Source organism: Ixodes scapularis, unplaced genomic scaffold (assembly GCF_016920785.2).
Source record: "Ixodes scapularis isolate PalLabHiFi unplaced genomic scaffold, ASM1692078v2 PGA_scaffold7__128_contigs__length_106722199, whole genome shotgun sequence".
Classification (NCBI taxonomy): Eukaryota; Metazoa; Arthropoda; class Arachnida; order Ixodida; family Ixodidae; genus Ixodes; species Ixodes scapularis.
This window is the reverse complement of record NW_024609882.1, coordinates 4,196,787-4,204,856: the sequence shown is the minus strand read 5'-3', so window position 1 is coordinate 4,204,856 and position 8,070 is coordinate 4,196,787.

The window sequence follows — 8,070 nt, the reverse complement described above, 5'->3', positions numbered from 1 at the left end:
GGTTGGACATGCGACGCCCATTTTCAAGCCAGCGAGGAGCCTGGAAACATCTTCAGGAAACCCGTGTTCGCCAAAGAAGCCAGACCGACATCGACAACTTGTCTCGCCCACGAGACTACAAAAAGGCCACGACAGCTCTTCAGCGTCAGAGGGCATGGCGGCACTCCTCCGGGAGCAATGGCTAACCCTATTATGCTCTACGTGCAGGTGAGCAGAAGTCACTCCTTGCATTGTAAGCGTACTAGCAACGTTTGTCTTTTCTCGCCGCCATGCCCCCGGACGTGTGTACTGCTGTTCCTTGAGTGTATTGCTGTAATTCGTGACCTGTTATCATGCGGGGATATCGAATCCAACCCGGGTCCGGATGATGATTGTATACCTACGATGGAGGAAATGGTTAAGGATATTTTGGCTAAACAGAATGTGATCCTAACTGAGCTTGCTGGGATAAATCTAGTCAACAAACATTTGAGAACAAATTTGACAAACTGGCCAAAAAGGTTGAACAAATTGAAGTCACAGTCGAAGAAACAAAAGAGCTTAGGAATCAAATGACGAGTATTGAAAAAAATGTTTCGTCCGTACAAACCGAACTTACTGAATGCCAAAGAAAGTTGGTCGACTTAGAAGATCGAAGCCGCCGCAATAATCTTATGGTTTTTGGTGTTTCCGAGGACGCCGGTGAAACGGCAGATATATTTCGATCAAAGGTACTCGACGGTATTTTCGTAGAAAAACTTGGAATTCGTACTAACTCTGTCGAACGCTTGCATCGGGTTGGACGAAAGACAAATAGAAGCCGGCCTATTATTGTTCTTCGACTACAATGAAAAGAATAATCTTCTAAAAAAACGCAGACTTCTAAAAGGTACCAAAATAACACTTGAGCACGATTATTCATGGGTGACGCTTCAAAAGCGCAAACTGCTATGGGAAAGTAGCAAACCAAATCGTGATAATGGGGAAACTGCTTTTCTGATACACGACAAGATTAAGATTGGAAACGACATTTTCGAATGGGATGACGCCAAGGGGCAAGTGTGCAAAGAAAAAAATCGGCCAACAAACCGAAGGAATCTGAAATGACGCCAATTATCTCTGAAAATGCATTATAAGGAATCATTGAAGATCTTGAGTTTTAATGCTCGGAGCATCGTGAATAAAGTGGATGACCTGGAACTTATCTTGTTGACTCATGATCCCCATGTTGTTGTTATCACCGAAACGTGGTGACACAGTGGTATTGGTGACAGCGAAATTCTTCCCCCTTCATACAGGATGATTATAAAAGATAGAGGATCGAGGGGCGGTGGCGTTGCTGTTATATTTAAAGATTCAATAGAATTGATGCCAATGATATGTGTTATCAGTGGAGAAGTATTATGGTGTAAGTTAACATTCCACGGAAACGTTTTTGTTGTAGGCGCCGTTTACAGGCCACCAAATGCCCCGCCAAAACTCTTAGAAGATTTACATGATTACATGGCACTGCACTTCACCGATAAAACTAAGGTAATTTTAACAGGAGACTTCAACCTGCCCACTATTGATTGGACGTCCTGTAAAGTAGGTAAAGCAGAAGTCGCATCCTTTGAACGTCTGTTAGATATCTCTCTTTGTTTTAATATGCGACAGTTAGTGAGCGTCCCAACTAGAGTATCCGGCACAGGCCAAGCAACACTAGACCTGCTTTTCGTTAGTAATACAATCGAAGCAGACGAGGTCGGTGTTATTGACGGGGTCTCTGATCATAAAATCCTGGTATTCATTATTCAACTCTCTAAATCGTCGTCCCAAAATTTTTGTCCGGGAAGTGTTGTTCGAGATTTTCAAAACTCCGATGATGTGTCTATTCTCGACTACTTGGAATGGCATTTTGATGATTTTTGTCAACTCTCCGACGTCGGTGAGCTATGGGGGAAATTTAAGAGTATTGTATCTCACTGTATATATCATTTTGTCCCTTCAAGAAACGTCAGAGCAAAGAGGGTCCATCCTTGGATTACGAGGGAAATCCTACAATTAAAACGAAAAATAAAACGCCGAAGGAAAAGCAAAGTTAAAACTTCCGCGGAGATAGCAGAATTAGGGAGAAAGCTAAAGAATCTCGTCACGCAAGCTCGAGAGAGCTACTGTGGTAACGCGCTCTCACGGTTCTTGAAGGAATGCCCACAAAAATTTTGGCGTTTCTTTTCATCACCTAAGGAGGTGACCTCGCAAATTATAGTTAAGAGTGAAACTGTTTCTTCTCCTTTTCAAATTGCAGAAGAATTTAACAAGTACTTTCAGTCCGTTTTTACTCTGTCACGTGACCCGTCGGGAGACCCTGCCTATGTTTCTTATCAGTCACAAATGCCGGAGCTCGTTCTGTCGGAAAGCGGTATCTTTAACTTGATTTTGAGTATAAACGATAAAAAGGCATCTGGCCCAGATGACATTCCGAATGCTTTTCTAAGACGATACGCAGAGTGGGTGTCTCGGTACTTATTTGTAATTTTTCAAGCTTCACTTCGGCAGAGCAAGCTACCGGCAGATTGGTTATGTGAGCAAATTGTGCCAATTCACAAGTCCGGAAACAAGATGGCAACTGAGAATTATCGTCTTATATCCTTAACATCGACATGTTGCAAACTCCTAGAACATATTATATCAAAACATATCAATCACTACCTGGAAGAAAATAACTTACTGTATAAGCACCAGCATGGGTTTAGGCAGGGTCTGTCAACGGTCACGCAGCTACTTGAATGTACGCATAAGTTCGCGTCTGTTATAAATGAGCGTGGTCAAGTTGATGTAAAATGTATGGATTTTTCGAAAGCCTTTGACCGTGTTCCTCATGACAAATTGCTCGAAAAGCTACGTAAATTAGGACTGAATCGGAGTTTGCTATCATGGATGCGTTCATATTTAAGCAACCGAATGCAGTATGTCTGTTATAATAACGTATGCTCTCCCCATTAGCAGTCTATTCAGGAGTACCCCAGGGTTCCGTTTTAGGGCCACTCTTATTCTTAGTCTATATCAATGACATAGCTTCGAATCTGCCTTCTTCTGTACATGTTAAGCTTTTTGCGGATGACTGTATGCTATTTTCTAAAATTACTACAGTTCAGGATCAGGAGTTACTAAATGAGTCTTTGGGGGTAATCAGCTCATGGTGTGCTACATGGGGCATGGTTATTAATTTTAATAAGACGGTATTTTGTAGTATTACAAACAAGAAGAAAGTGTTAGATTTCCGCTACACTATAGGGAGCACAGAACTTGCAAAAGTAGATGAATTTAAGTACCTAGGTGTGATTTTTTGTAATACGTTGCGCTGGAATAGTCACGTGGACTATATATGTGCAAGGGCATATCAAAAACTAGCGTTCCTTAGAAGGCACCTAAGACATGCAAATAGAGATGTTAGATTAACTGCATATAAATCCTATGTGCGTCCGATATTAGAGTATGCAAGTTGCGTATGGGACCCGTACAGAAGAAAACAGGTCACACAAATAGAAAGAATTGAGAACCTTGCTTTACGGTTTATTTTCTCGGAATATAGGCGTACGTCGTCTGTTACCCCAATGAGAGCTGAGGCGCGGCTGGATCGCCTAGAAAACAGAAGAAAAATTTCTAGATTAAAAGAATTATACATTATAGCAAACGGACTGACAAAAATAGATCCTGAAACATATCTGCTACCTTCGACGTCTCGTTCCCGGAGAACGAGCAACACTAAAGCCATTTCACCGTATCAATACAAGAATGATGTATTCAAATATTCATTCTTTTGCAGAACAATAATTGAGTGGAACGCTTTACCAGAAGAACTTGTCAGTTTCTGCAGCCTTGAGCTATTCGGAGCCAAATTGACCGAATTTTTTAATTAAGTGATGCATGTAAAGAATGCGCACGAACTGCCTGCGCACGCTTGACCCGCACAGAGTGCATGATCATGTATTTATTATGTGCTTTTGTACTTCCTCTCCTGCGTAGACCGAAAGGTCCGCAGTATTGTAAATAAATAAAATAATGACTCAGAAATCTATAAGAATCGAATCCAGGCTTCCGAATCACTGGTGACAAAATTCACAGGTGCAGGTCAGTCTCCAGAATGTTCATCAAAATAATATCCGGGGTAAAATCAACAGGAAACAAAGTTAAAAAATAACACAAAGATACAAATATGCGACAGTACTGGAAAAAAAAGTATAAATCTGGCAGAAAAAAAAAGAAACAGACAATTAAAATTTCTAAGCTCAGCTAAAAGCTGAAGCTTATTTTTTTTTTTTTTTTGCAATATTTTGGCATGTTTAAGCTATTGTTTATCGCTCGCTCCGCAGACGGCGCCACACGGCGCCGTTGAGGTAGACTCCAAAGAAGGATTGTCTCTGAGCCCGCAGTGTAAGCAACAAAACAACAAACCACAAAGTACTATTTTTGTAGTGCGTGTATGTGAATGCGGTTCTATGTGTGGCGAGTGTGTCACCAAGCGCTCGGCCGCTTGTGCGAGCGAGCACTGAGGCTTTCAGAGAAGTTCCGTCGGCTCAGCAAAGTCTTGTAAAAGTAATTGTAATTGCGCCTGAAATTTTCGCAATTACTGACACTAGAATGCAATTAAATTACAATTACAATTCCTTTTAGTCGAAAGTAATTAATTACAATCGCAAATTACCAACAAAAGTGACTAAATTAGAGTAATTCAATTACTGTAATTGAATTACTACTCAAGTATGGCTGTGACGCTGCGGGGCCGCAGGGACGCAAGGACGAGCGCCCGCAAGGGCGCACGGGTGGACACATTTGTGCCAGTAGGGGTTTCGGATAAAAACCGAGAAGCTTGTTTTTTGTCTTAACGAACCGGTCCGTTTACATGCTGTTCTCGCGCTGCGGCTCGTTCGTGCTGTCTGTATCGATCAAGGGTACAAATAGAAAAATATTCGTTTTCGCTCTTTGGTTCCCACGAAATTCAATCACCTAGATAGTTGAGTCCCGCAATAAACGACATACCAACTACTCCAGTTGTTTCGGATTTATTAGAAACCATGTCACGGAGCGTCCTTAGCTTGTTTTCAACGATATGGCTTCAAGTCTCTGTGCAAAGTGTTTCCTTCATTCACTGTGCACAAGAAAACAAAAAAAAAAAAAGCCAAACAAAACAAACAAAAAACAGGATGCGTTTGTTGAGAGCGACAGCGCTCCAAGCTGCTGCATCTTCCACGTGTGCTAAGTTCACCCAGAGTTTCCGCTCGAACTCAATTCATTCAAACACGAACCAAAAAAAAAAAAATTAAACAAGTTTAGGAGAAACTTGCTCCGCCTTTTACATTACGCGAAATCCAACCGCTCCTCCGGGGACGCATTTTTCACGTGTCGCAGCTGATACCATCTTTTCACCTCTTTCTTCTCGGGAGATCTCGTCGCCTCCCAGACGCACTCGTACTTTGTTCGATCCTAGACTCTCCTCCAAAACCCGACAACTTCCGCTTTATTTCTTGTATTTTTTTTCCGTCTTCGGCTACGGTCGTTTGATATACTCATGTACCGTACGTGACTTGCACTGACGTCCCAAAGTGTATGGTAGTGAACAATGCTTCTCCGCTGAAATAGCTTCGTCGCTGTTAGTGCCGTCTCCTTCCTTCACGAGGGATTGCGACGATGTCGAAACTCGGAACTCCTCTTTACTGATTGAAGGGAAGAAAAAAAAAAGAAAGCGGTTTACAACTCCCTGTAACGCCGGATTAGAGCGCAGCTCTTGAGGAGGAGGATGGAAGTGTACTAGGGATAGATGACTTCCTGAGGTCACGTGACCTCAAGGGGGGGGGGGGGAGTCGTGTGACATCAGGAAGATCACGTGACCTCAGGGGGTCACGTGACCTGAGGGGGATCAGGTGACCTCAGGGAGGTCAGGTGACCTCACAGCGCCGTTTCGAGGATTCGCTCATACGCGCCAAGAACGTTCATGTTCGAGCGTCGTCTGTTAGTTTCTTCTGCTGGCTCGATACCTCCTAGATGGCAAGGCCCTCATTACGTCATCAAGAGTAGATCTCCGACCCGCCCCAAGCGACAAACGCGCTGAAGGTCGACGTGAGTAGGACGCAAAGCGGCAGTCGTGTGCGTCTTGGCGTCGCCGCGTGCTAGCGTCCCGCTTGTTGTAAGACGCCGCAAGACGCGAACGCGGCGACGCTGGCGCAAGCTAGGCGACGCCTCATGGTTCTACTGGTGATGACGTTTAGGGAAGGGGGGCGGGGGGGGGGGGGGGTGAAGGCGCAGCAGGCCTTGTCTTGTCGGTGGCATTGACTCGTTGCCCACGCCCCTGGCGGTTTCAGCTAGCAGATAAGGAGCAGGGGATGTGTGCAGTCAGCAGAAGATCCTAGCAGACGTCGCACATACATGAAAGCTCTCTGAGCGCTTACGGCTCTCCGTAAGCGCTCTGAGCGCTTACGGCGGTGCGGCGATGTGTTTGCGCTTACGCAAACACATCGCCGCACCACGCCATGATACGGCGCTGACCGGCCCGCCGGTTGACACATTCGTGATAATAGGGAGTTTTAGCAGGTCGTATCCACACGAACGGTTCGCCCTCCAACGCATCCGCGACGCCACTGCGCATGCGCGCGCGAGTCGTTCGGGGAGTCGGGAGGCTGTTCTCGTTCGTTTCTCTCATTCCAGCCGCTGGAGTCGTCACCGCAACGCAGCCAGCACCGTTCACGACTCGGGTAAAAAAAAAAAGATGGCGGTCGATTCGGCGACCGCCTTCGCCGACCCAGCCGAGCGTTAGGCTTAGGACAGCGGGAGGCGATTTGCCGTCCTGTTAGTCTGCTTCATTTGAGAGCTTGAACCAAATCATTTCGAGGACTGCTCACAATGGTAAGCGATCGTGAATGCTGTAAACTGCGCATGCTAGTAAATTTTTGCGATCTGCGGGCAGACTCTGCCGTGCCGACCGCGAGCAGACGAAATGATTTGGTTCGACGGCACACAACGTGAACGATCGTTCAAGTTCACGATGACGAAGACACACCACATACCTTTACGGTCGTTCAGACACTTTTTACTCTATCTAGCTTCGCAGTTCTTGAAATTCCGATCGGCAAATGTTACGTCGGCCGTCTTGTTTACATCAGTCGCACGCCGGAAACACGAGCCGCCACCACGGTGCCCGCCACCGTCAAGGAGGGCCACCGTCGCCACGGATTCACACGTTGCAGAATGTTTCACATGTTTACTAGAAGATGGCGCCACCGTTAAGCCCGATCATCATCATCGTTTACACGGTCGCGCCACTTTCACGATTCGCTAAAGTATGTCAAATTTGACGTACGGTTTCGCGGAACGGACCAGCTGTACCGTTCGTGATTTCGGAACCGTGTGCTTGAAAAACGACTTGCTAAAACTCCCTAATAGGAGGTTTTAGCCAACCGTTACCATGTTCCGCGTACTGCACTAACCGGAGCCTTTAAAGCGTGCATTTAAGCGCGCGCCCCACGGTCACGTTATCACCCCGGACACGCGCTTAAATGCATGCTTCAAAGGTGCTGGTAATGTGGCACGCAGAACACGGTAACCGTTTGCTAAAAGTCCCTTTTATTTAAAAAAAAAACAAAACAACTGCACACTAATTTTTATGGAAAGAGTACTATTAATTGATTGTAACATTTTGCACGCAGGCAGATTGGCACGAGTCTGATGTTTCTCGTGCGGGTGCGCTTTTGTTCTGAAGGATATAATTTACCGTATATTCGAATGAAGCTAGCTTACTTGAACATCTTGGAAACCCCACACCAGAGACAAAAAGAGGGACGAGACGCCCAACGGTCGCTCTTTTTCCCTTTGGTCTTGGGTTTCCAAGGTGTTGCAAGTGCACCAAGTCGCCTGTACATTCCCTGTTATTTTCGGTTTATTTCTATCGAAAGCCTCGCTAGTCAGAGTTGGATTAAGTAGAGTCCTGCACGTATGATAACTACACACAAGTTGCTATCGACTTAACAACAAGTTTAGCGAGCTTCTTCACAAAATATATGAAGTACTATTAAATGATCTTTTTGTGATGCGAACCAAATGTCCTGTAGACTCGCC